This window comes from Cibotium barometz, chromosome 7 (assembly GCF_041138505.1).
Source record: "Cibotium barometz isolate CiBa-2024 chromosome 7, ASM4113850v1, whole genome shotgun sequence".
In the NCBI taxonomy this organism is placed as follows: domain Eukaryota; kingdom Viridiplantae; phylum Streptophyta; class Polypodiopsida; order Cyatheales; family Cibotiaceae; genus Cibotium; species Cibotium barometz.
The window spans coordinates 54,088,462-54,099,908 of record NC_141052.1 but is presented as its reverse complement, the minus strand read 5'-3'; positions in this window follow the sequence as shown (position 1 = coordinate 54,099,908).

Genomic DNA, 11,447 nt, shown 5'->3' with positions numbered 1-11,447 from the left:
CAGAGAGTAGGATGAGCTTATGCAATGATGTATGCACAGACCTTTTCCTCTGAGAAATGGTCAAGAAGTTTCGTTGGCCATAGCACCGGAAGGTAGATGATCAACAGTTTGCCAGAAGGCTTTCCAACGTTGGCATACCGACTTGAGAAAGCATCTCTATCTCAAGCTTGCCTCACGATGCTTCCACAAAAAAAAAGGGGGGGCTCGAAGGGCCCTTGTTTTTTTTTGCCTCCTCCTCCTCTTTCTTAGCTGGCAAGGCTTCCTTTTCTAACCCCAGGCAAACCGACTTGCTCACCCATGCGTGCTGCATCTCTCTATCTTGAGCCTCACGACCACATGCATGCACAGATGATGGAGGGCCTATTTTTTTTTCCTCGTGGAAGCACCAAACGTGCATCATCACACTAAAATACCTGCTCAAAGCTTTTGCAAGAGAGAGAGAGAGAGAGGTGGACATACCTGCTCGAGCCGCCACACAATGCTGCCATAACAAAGTGCCACCTGCTCTAGATAGAATGAAGCCACGAAGTGTTATAATAAAGAGCCATAGAGTGTTATTTATAAAGAGCCACGGAGTGTTATAATAATATCATTATTTTTGGATTCGAACCCATGACTTATGTCAAGACGAACTCGTGAGAGTGAACTAGCAAGACCATCTTGGCTAATATCATTATTAATATAATTTATGTTATATATAATATATAACGATAATAATATAGTGTATAGTAATAATATTATGAATATTATTAATTATATAATCAAGAATATATTATTAAAGGTCCCCTTATAGATTATCATTTTGGCACACTTAAGCAAAGACATGATGATGTTAGATACTCCTTTTGATAAGTTAAATGCAAAGGGACTTAATCTATGTCTCATCTTAATGGCCATATTCATGTAAAAAAAAATCTAAAAGGTTTCTCTTTTTGATAAATTCTACCTTTGAGAGTCTCGTTTTGTCAAACAAGTGTCATTTAGGGACTACATGATATATTGCCTTTCATTGTTGGTGTGTTTGTTGCAAACATGATATATTAGCTTCCATTTATCTTGTAATAATAGTTTCTTTCTTGAGTGCAATAAAATGGTCAAAAAAGCTCGCAAAAAATATTTTTCCAATTAAACACATTAAGATTGACTAAATCATACTAGTGCACATAGTTGATTAAACACGTTAATTTTGACTAAATCATATCAGTGAACATAGCCAATTAAACACATTAAAATGATATAAATATAAGGTACATCCAAAATAAAATATCCTCGATAAATAATGGGCGTCCCCATAGGGGTTATGACCAACATTCACTCTTCTTTGGGTTGCAATTGACCTCATAGATGTTATGATTAATATTCTCTCTTGCTCGTGTAATTGGGGTTGCTTCTTCTTTTCTGGGTAATTGGGTGTGGAAAGAGTGTAGAAAGCTTTGGAAGTCTTAAATGTTTTTTCTGTTCAACTCCACCTATGTGCTTGTTAGAATGTGCTTGGAAGCTTGTTTTATGTTTCCCTTCAGACATGCTGGGCAAGAAAGTAACACATGGAGTGATTCAGGTGGGATGCTATCTACATCTACGGGGTGGTTGAAGGTGTGACAAGGAGGACATTGAATCAAGTGAAAGTAAGGGTTAGGGAATTGGTTAAACATGACTTCTTAGGAAGACCAAAGATAATGCAAAACTAGAGAAATTGTTATGGAATCAATAATATTTGGTGGTTCCTCTAGCAATGCTACGCTAATAGACAAAGATTTGAGTGAGTTGTTGGCTAAGCTACAACCTATATTGGACAAGAGAAGGCTCTCTCATGGGAGGAGAATCACAACCTCAGATAGGCAAAGTAGTAGGAGAAATGGATGCAAAACTAAAACTTTTAGAGCATTGTTTACCCTAGACAACTAGAATTCTCATCTTTCAATCAATTCCATGTGTTTAAAATGTCCACACATGGTCCAGGTAATGGGCTGTAGTTGGTTAATAAGATGAGACTAGGTGGTGAGCTACGAAGCTATTGGGTATGTTTTGACTTTGATAAGAGGATGCAAGATTGGACAATGATGGCATGTCATGTTTATAATCCATTTGTTCAAGAGATATAGACCATTTCCATTAGGGACTTCAAGGTTGAAGATACTTGTGTACACAGAAATTGTTATGTGGGAGCTACTTAATAGAGTGATGGAGAGAGAAGATTACAAGAAGGCAAAATTTAAAAGTTTTCTAAAGATGAGGCCCAGGCAAACTAACGAGCTATGAGAGTGGTCTTTAATGGAACTCATGACAATGTCATGACTACAAAAGAAAGATCATGCTCTTTTCTAAAGATGAAGCCCAGGCAAACTAACGAGCTATGAGAGTGGTCTTTAATGGAACTCATGACAATGTCATGACTACAAAAGAAAGATCATGCTCTTTTCATTAGGAACAAAAACCTTCAATAGCACACCAAGAAGTGCATACCACCTCATAGTCAAGAGGAGTTCAAGCTGAAATGTCATCGACGAAAAAACACACCTTCAATAGCACACCGAGAAGTGTATACCACCTTTAACAACACACCAAGAAGTGCATACCACCTCATAGTCAAGAGGATTTCAAGCTGAAATGTTGTCTATGATGGAAAGATGCAAATTCAGAAGATGTAGCTATAATTGAGCTAGAGAACTTAAGGAGTTAGTTAAGAAGGGGACATACAGATAGTACCACAATCTCCATGCTTGAGACATGGCTTGTGTGGTGGCATGCAAGGGTTGCACATCGGGGTGAATACATGCTCAAGGAAATGGAGGGTGATGAGAGTACCTTGTGCTGTAAGAGCAAACCTATCTGAATCTATTCATGGAAGTTGGTTGGCATTTAATGATGGTGTGAAGTATGTGTCTTTATATAATGCTTGTTAGAATGACCTCACATTCGCTCTCCTTCAAAGTGCAAGATACGACTCATAACTGAAAATGGACATCGTGGTAGTGTCCAGTATTGATAAAATCAAAATAAGAAGGGCTTCCACACGTGACATCCCACCTACAAATAATACAGTTAACTAATGAAGAAAAAGAAGTGAAGCTCAAAGCAGTAAAGAGATGGTCCTCGGCTGATGGTAATGCATGAACAATCATGAGATACAAGTGCTAGGGTTGCAAACCCCAATCAAAGATAATGACTCCCATTGACTAGATTATTTAAAGTTGAAAGAAGTGTGGAGATGAGCATCCATTCCTCTAAGTGGGCTATTTGACATACTAACCCAATAAGTGGCTAGCCTCCTAGTATATGCACATAATGCGCACATAACACCTCTGCCAACAATCAATTAGATGCACACATAACACCTCTGCCAATCAATTATATGCTCAATTGGACAGCATGTAGGTTTCGTATCACATTGTCAACCACCTCCCAAGTGTGATCAATGTCAATTTCATAAAACCAAATATATTGCTTCTTAGTATACCTTGCAAACAGAGATCATCACTTCAAAACAAGGAGCGGGTACACCCATCAACCCTGCTCTTCCCTTCTTCCCAATCAATCCATCACATTTTCTTCCTTTGTCACAAAGAAACCTGTTACATTCCCGTAACGCCGCTACGGGCATTACCACAAGAGGGGACGGCCTCTGGCTCACCACCCAGCCATAGAGGAAGAATGAGGATTGCCCCTCATCCCCCAGGCTATATAGTGTGTGGCCTACCGTCCACACTAGCCTGGCCGCCCATGACTCCGCATGGGCATCCTCTCCCACTGAACCCCGGACATGGCCATCCGGTCTGCCGTCGGTCACACAGGCATTACAGCCTACGTGACATTACCCCCCCTTAAGAAGAGTTTTCGTCCTCGAAAACAAACTGGGGAAACCTTTTGGAAATTGCACTACAGCGTTCCCAGGTTGCTACTCCTCATCCCTATCTGTCCATTTAACAAGTACCTCCTGGTACACTTTCGGGTTTGTCTGTCATGATACTATAGAATCCTTTCCGGTTCATGTGGTATCTTTGGTGGAGTGATCAATTCCACCAAAATATCTAGAGAAACTACGTTCTCTAACCCGTGAACTGATTTCTTCAGTTTACTAACATGGAAGACAGGATGAACTTGAGAACTCTCCGGTAACTCAAGTTTATAGGCTACGTCCCCAATCTTCTTAAGGACCTTGAAAGGACCGCAATATCTAGGAGAAAGTTTATCACACTTTCCCGTTTTCATGGTTGCTGATTGCGCAGGAACCTTTAAAAATACAAAGTCACCTTTTGCAAAGGTCACTTGTTTGCGTCCTTTATAGGCAAATGTTTTAGCGCGATCCTGTGCGCTACGAATGCTCTCGCGTACAGCTTTGAGCATATCATTCATATCTTCAAGGAAATCCTTGACAGATTGAATCTTCTCCTTTTCTAGGCCTACAGCCATTGGAGATCTCGGCTGGAATCCATACATTAACATGAATGGTGTAAATCCAGTCGCTGAGTGTTTGGAGCTGTTATAGGCAAACTCCAATAAGGGCAAGTACTCTTCCCAATTAGATTGCTTCTTACTAACATAAGAACGCAACATATACTCTAGAATTTGGTTAACTCTTTCAGTTTGACCATCAGACTCCGGATGATCTGCCGTACTCATACTCAGAGTAGTATCCAGCTTTTGAAGACTTCCCTCCAAAAATGACTGTTGAACTTTTGATCTCTATCCGACACTATATCTGCGGGCAGGCCATATAGCTTGTAGAGATGTTCAATAAAGAGTTTTGCCAACTCTGGCATTTTTACAGTTTTCTCGTGGTAATAAACTTTGCCATTTTTACCTGTCCACTACCACCCACACCGAGTCATTCCCTCGACTCGTCTTGGGTAAACCGGTAATGAAATCCATGGAAATGCTTTCCCATTTCCCTTGAGGAATCTCCAGCGGACGGAGTAGTCCTTTTCCTTAAGACGTTCATGTTTATTGACCTGGCACTTACTGCATTTCAGCACATAAGTCTGGACTTCCTTAAACAAACTAGGCCAATAAAACTGTCTTTTTACTAGTGCATAGGTCTTCTGAATCCCAGGATGACCCGCACTTGGACTATCAAAATTATACCCCGAAGGCTCGGCTAGCCTCTCCGAACTAACTCTCGCTTCGCTACCCGTCGCACCTACGGCCAGTCTCTCCGGACTAGCATTATGTGCCGGCGAGGAAGGTGGGCGAGGCTGTGACAAAGTGCGAAGCGTACAGCGCACCAGACCTCTGTAAAGACAGGATCATGCTCACACAAGCCATGATTTGGTATTTCAACCAAAACCTTAAGGCAAATTTCATGCCTTGATTTTGCATCATGTCATTAGCACGGAAGCTAATGTACTGGAGAGCACTCTAGTAGCGCAAGTTCTTAGACTATGCTACTAGATATTTGTAGACTACGCTACCATGTTGCATCACCAACTTGTTAAAACTTCTCCTTGGAAAGCTCTACGGCCATAGGAGAAATAAACTAGAGCCAATCTAATCATGCATCACAAGGATCAGTTCCAAAGCTGAGAGATACTTTCTCTCTTAGAGTAACCTCTTTGCACAAGCATATGCTCTAGAATCTTGTTGAGTTTCTAACTACCATCAATCTATGGATGGTTAAACTCCACTCTAACTCAGAGTAAATGTAAGTTTTGAAGATTTCCCTTCAAATATAACAATCAAACTTCCTATCTCTTATGCCATACTATATATGCGGGTAGACCATATAGTATGTGGAGATGTTTGATAAAGATTCTTGCACCACTACGGGTGTCTGGAGTTGCATCCAATCACTTACAATTCTTTGTTGCTCTTACCAGACACATCCCTTCCAGTATTGTCTGGACTCACATAACTATTCCAGTTTATGTGATATTTGAGGATATCCCTCCTTTCCCTCAAGAAAGGTTTTTGTTCTCAAAAACTCTACTCTCAAGCGGACTACGCGCTAGTGTCATAGGTCCAAGAATAAATCTAGACCGTGTTTAATATCATATGTTATATTCTTGAGTCCTTCCAAGAAATTTTTAAACATCTTGCAACGAAGATGTGGTATAGTGTCTATGCACATATTGTGGTACTATTGATAAACTGCTTTGCAACAGATCAGTGGTTTTACACTTGTAACAAAGTGCTTCATTGTTGCATATTATTACCCTTCATAAGTGGTTACACACTTATGAATTATATGGGTGGGTTGTACCATCTAGCAAGAAAAATTCCAAACTACTAATAACCACATTATCAATCCACAGATAATGACTGAGCTTGCTGCGAAGCCATAGGTTGCTAGATAATTGATGGTAATTACACAAGCGCAATGTCTCATTACATCATACATTCAATATAAATGCAAACATCGCAGTACTTCGTGATGATGAACTTAGGAATTTCATCCTATCCCTGTTTGGTGTTGGTATGAAGTATAACTATGAGAACATTATTTGCTGCCTCCTCATCATAGCGGCAAAGCTACCTACCCATCACAGGTGGCAATCTCTACCAAGCTATAACCAATGACTAGCAAATAAACGAGTACTCTTGTAAGAACTTCATAACCATATCTCACACCCAACTCATAATCACTACGGATTAAATGCCAGGGCTTGCAAAATTGAATGTTATCTGATAGGTAGAGGGGATCATCAAACTACGGATGACCTCGACAACTCACTAGGGCTAGTGATGTGTAACTTTTAAGTTACTCCATTCTCCTTGTTTATTCCATACCATCGAACAAATCGGTCCCTCGATTTGAGCAACGTCAACATATTTATGAGTACCTCGATACTCATGGATTGTGGTTCGGTAATTTAAATTGTTGATCTAGAGTATCTTTCACTCGAGGATCTTAATGTTATTAGCAGCTATGTATTAGTAGTGAGTAACTACGTACCCACTATCATCACACTAGTGAGTAACTACGTACCCACTATCATCACACTAGTAGCTCCATACTAGTCTGTGAGTAACTCCGTACCCAATGGCGTACCTCCCCCGAGTGGGAGTACCATATACAACCATCTATAACAAGATGCTTAAGTCACTTGCTGCTAAGAAGTGACTACACAAATTGACCCCTCCATTGCACATTGCAGTACAATTTTTGGTATTACAACACGAATTTTTGGACGTCCTTATCATAGAGGTCAACTTAAAAACTAGTGCATAGGTCTTGTGGAGTCTCGGCTGACCTAACCACACCACTGGTGACTTCCTACAAAAAATGTGGCGCCGAAGTCACCACCTATGTACTTTAACTCCGTAAAGTACATGGTCTTCATCTATCATCTATGGAAAGTTGTAAAACATTCCCGCGAGATGGATTTTTATCACCCTAAAATTATTGTGCACTATTTTAGTGTGAAGAGCTTTTTTCCTGGGTACCATGGTTCACCCCAAGCTCATCTTTTGCTAAATTCTCCGATTTAACAAAAGATATGTCTACCTCCGAACACTCCGGTTCAGCCCCAGACTTTGAGTTTACTTCTTAACACTCCGGTTAAGTCAAAACTCACCAGATACAGTAGGATTTACCACTAAGCTCTCCAGCTTAGCCTTCTATCCTAACTCAGCCCGAGTATGTATACTACATATGTCGGATCCGATACTAACAACAACCAGGCTCATCTGGAGTGAGATACTACTCACTATTGCCATGTAAAACCTTATTAAATCCTAGAAATGCTCCACTCATTCCCCAGGGTCATACGACTATAGGGTTTACACGCACATGAACTTTGTAAGCAAAATAGCCTGTCATGCAATATTACAATTGCTTATGTAGGAAAGTAATATATTTTCCAAATTCATATGGTAGCAACTAACATGTGCTCACAATCGCACACTTATGTTGAACATAGGCAAGACTACGCTTGCAAATGCTATAGGGCGTCCCCCATGCATGAAACTGTCCATCCAAACTAGTCTTACTGCTAACCTCTAGATTTAGATCACTCTGGAACTAAATCACTCTATTAGCACTAGCACACCATCATGGTCTTGCTACCTAGAGCTTCTCCGAACTCTGTAACTGGGTTTTATCCCAACTCATGGCTATATTTGTAATTGTCAAAGTTCAAATTTTATCTTGCACACTTTATCACTACAGACAAGTGTACATACAACCTGCCAAAGAGTCAAGTTACATGCACAAGCCTTGGCGTCCCATTCCACCAAGACTACAATCGATTCCGTGAGAATTTGATGTCCCATACCATCAGATTACCGCCAAACCAATTGATGTGACATATAAAAAGGCTCTTTCCCCCCTCGAAAGATCACCACAAACTCTCGAGCAGTGGGATGTCGACGCATGGCAATAAAAAGAAGAGAAAACCATGCTAGTAAGTTTAAGAACAGTTCTCTTCGATCAACTTTTATAAGGGTATTGAGCATTACATCTCAAGACTATACCCCTTCAGATTTACCTTTGATTTGTACAAATCAATCCTAAATCTGCTATTATTATCTAGGCGTATGCTAATCCTTCAGATTAGTACTTCTAGATAAACCATTCAGTTGAGCACTGCTAGCAGCACTACTAGCCCCTTTATCCCAAGTAATACACACCTTAGAGATTACTTTTACTAGGCAATCACGTGACTAAATCAAACTAGTCACTAGGCTCAAGTAGTGACACTATTTTGGTACTACCAACAAGGGCCAGTTTGCCTCTACGGGCCAAGGCTCTTTTGTTGCTATACAAACAGTAAGCAACTTGTTTGGACACAAGGCATAACCACATCAAGACTACGCTTGTACATGGTTCTTATTTGCCAAAGTTTATCACAATCTTCTAGCATCTGTTAAAAGATTGTGAAGGGTTATGAGCACTACGGCTCAATTAGGCTTACCTTGATTTCTCATGATAAGCTCTTCGTCTGATTTGGGCACAACTGACGCCATTGCCGTTAATTTTAGCCCAAGTAAAACACATTGCAGTTTTAAATTTACACTATAGCCGAACTACTTGACTTTAATGGTCAATAATAAGTTTATGCTCAGCTTAAATTTAGTCTCTCCGAACCAAATGTGATCACCACATGTGTTATTCTCGAGGCGCTACAGCCATAGACGTGTTCACTAGGCACAACGGCCATAGAACGGCTCTCTCTCGAAGGACTCGGCACTACGGCCGTGGGTTTTGTCTCTCTCTTAGCACGCGACGCTACGGCCATGTGCGGTGGGTCTCTTTCGTGGAAAACGGGCACTACGGCCACACGGCACGACGGCCGTGTTGGGTTTGTTTTGTGGGGTGTCTACAGAAGAACACATTTGTTTGTCACTACAGAACAAACACAAATTTGTCCGAACAAAAACTTTGACTCTAGCAAGACGACGCTCGCAAAATTGTAAATTGAAATCTGGTGAGGCTACGCTCCCAGAGTGTTCATAAAAAAATAAAAATTGTCGAGAGGCTGTGCCCTGCCAGATCTTTCCTCCCCATTCAAGAGAGGATTCGTTTGAAATTTTCTCATTTTTAATTTCATAAAAATGAGCAATAAAAATATATTTAAAAAAATATATAGATTTTTTAACCCCTTTTTTTTTTCTTTTTTCTTTTTTCTTTTTTCTGCTGCTGTCTCGCTGGTGGTCGTTGATGGCCGCCTGGCCGCCCGTTCTGCTGGCCGCCCGCCTGGCCTTTGGCTGGCCGCCCCGCTGGGCGCCTAAGGCTAGCCTGGCCGGCTGGCCGGCCGCCTCAGCTGGCCGTCGTGGGGCTGGCCGCCTAGGCCGGCCGCCGCCTGTTCGCTGGGCTGGCGTTCCGTTGCAGAGCGCAGCCACTCAGACGTGCTCTTCGCCCCCATCTTCAACGCAGGCGTTCCAGCACAAAGCAGGCGCTCTTCGCCCCACCTCAACAGACGGCGCACGTTCCTTTGCACGTTTTTAGCAACAGCTTCAAGTCTGGCGCAGGCCCTCTACGCCGACGTGAGCAACTGCATACAGCAGTCAGAGATGGACGAAGCACTCCCCCACTCCCCACGCTTTTCAACGCGGCTCGAGCTGTTCTTCGCGTTTCCAAGGTCGCATGGCAAGCCCAATCTCACAAGGGGAGGCTGCTGTTCGCCTTCCCCCCACACACAGTTCAACGGAATGCTTTTTCGTTCCAGAAAAGCTTCAGCGAATTCTTTCGCAGATAAGTTTCATTACCAAACGAAATTTTATTTCGCATAAAACTTCAACGCAGAGAAAAAACGAGCTCTTACCTGCAAGAGAGAGAGAGAGAGAGAGTTCTTCCCCCCATTCTTCCATGGCTGCCTCCTTCCACACCCTCCATTCGAGATAAGGATAAGGAGACGAATGGTCGAAACCCATCGAGTGGGCTCCGGTCCCCCGGTCACGCGCGGGCTTTGACAATCCCATCGAACCACGCTCTGATACCAGTGTTACATTCCCGTAACGCCGCTACGGGCATTACCACAAGAGGGGACGGCCTCTGGCTCACCACCCAGCCATAGAGGAAGAATGAGGATTGCCCCTCATCCCCCAGGCTATATAGTGTGTGGCCTGCCGTCCACACTAACCTGGCCGCCCATGACTCCGCATGGGCGTCCTCTCCCACTGAACCCCGGACATGGCCATCCGGTCTGCCGTCGGTCACAGGCATTACAGCCTACGTGACAAAACCCTTGACATTTCACCCTAGGCATGTGAACATGGGAGCATGGGAACATGCTCTAGTGGGGCAAGGGTTAGGTCTAACCTTGGATTAAGGTTAGGGTCAGGCAACCAAGGGTCACACATGGAAATGGAGAGTCAAGAGTCACTTGAGGGCCCTCCTATATAATAGGGGCATGGGGAATTCTTAAGGGAGGTTCTCTTGTGTGGAGTATTGTGTCTACTCTCTTGCCATTTCAAGCTAGAGCTAAGTGCTACTCGAGTGAAGTCATATCTCTTGGTGGTATGGGACACTAAGGTAAGATATGTGATACTTCATTGTATTTATGTGTGCATCCTTGGGCTCGAGGGGGTAGTTGGGTGGATGAGTATATGCCTAGTTCATGCTTGTTTATGCATGGTTATTAGCTAGAGAGATCTTTAGGGTTTTAATAGTGGTATCAGAGTGGTCTCTAGTTAATTTTTAAATGTTTTTCTCCTCTCATGTTTCTCTTATTATTCCAAAATTTTTAGCATTTTTAAAGTAAATTTTAAACATTTACTAAGCAAAAAAAAGTTATTTTTTGGTTTGTTTTGGTGGTTATGCATTGGGAACGTCAATATGGTGATTGGAACATGGTGCTTCTCAACTTGGATGACGTATCGAGGTTGCAGGGAAATTTCGTGAGTAGAAATTTTATTTTTCTTTATTTTTATGGTTAAAATAAGCATTTATGGATTTTTTAAAACCAAAATACAGCACATGATAATGAGGTTATTTTACTAAAAAAGGATTCCCCTACATCTCAAATAAATTTAGGAATTTTTTCCTAACTTTTAGGACATTGTTTGAGCAG